Genomic DNA, 415 nt, shown 5'->3' on the forward strand with positions numbered 1-415 from the left:
CAGAGGTCGCTGGTTTGTGATTGTGCAGCTCTCTCTCCCTCTCTCCCCTCCTCTCTCTTCTTTTCTCTCTCCCTCCCTTCCCGCCTCCCTCCCTCCCCAGAGGTTCCTGACACCCTACTTTGCGACCACCTCCCATCCAATGCCCAGCAAACCACATTAGAACCTCCTGCAAAACCTCAGCTCAGCCAGAGAGGTGTGTTCTTGAATTCAGGGACCACCTTCCTGTGGGAACCTGCAGAGGCAGAAATTCATGTTTCTGCCACCAGGTGGCAGCAATGGCCCTTCCAGCTCTGGTCCTCTTCAACCAGTCATTGGAATCAGGGAAAAGGTCAGAGGAGACTTCTGTCATTAGCTGGAGCGGGTCCAGCTAATTGCTTGAAGCCAGTTAGTGTGACTATTTAGCATCGATTAATTA

The sequence above is a fragment of the Myotis davidii genome, unplaced genomic scaffold (genome assembly GCF_000327345.1).
Source record: "Myotis davidii unplaced genomic scaffold, ASM32734v1 scaffold212, whole genome shotgun sequence".
Classification (NCBI taxonomy): Eukaryota; Metazoa; Chordata; class Mammalia; order Chiroptera; family Vespertilionidae; genus Myotis; species Myotis davidii.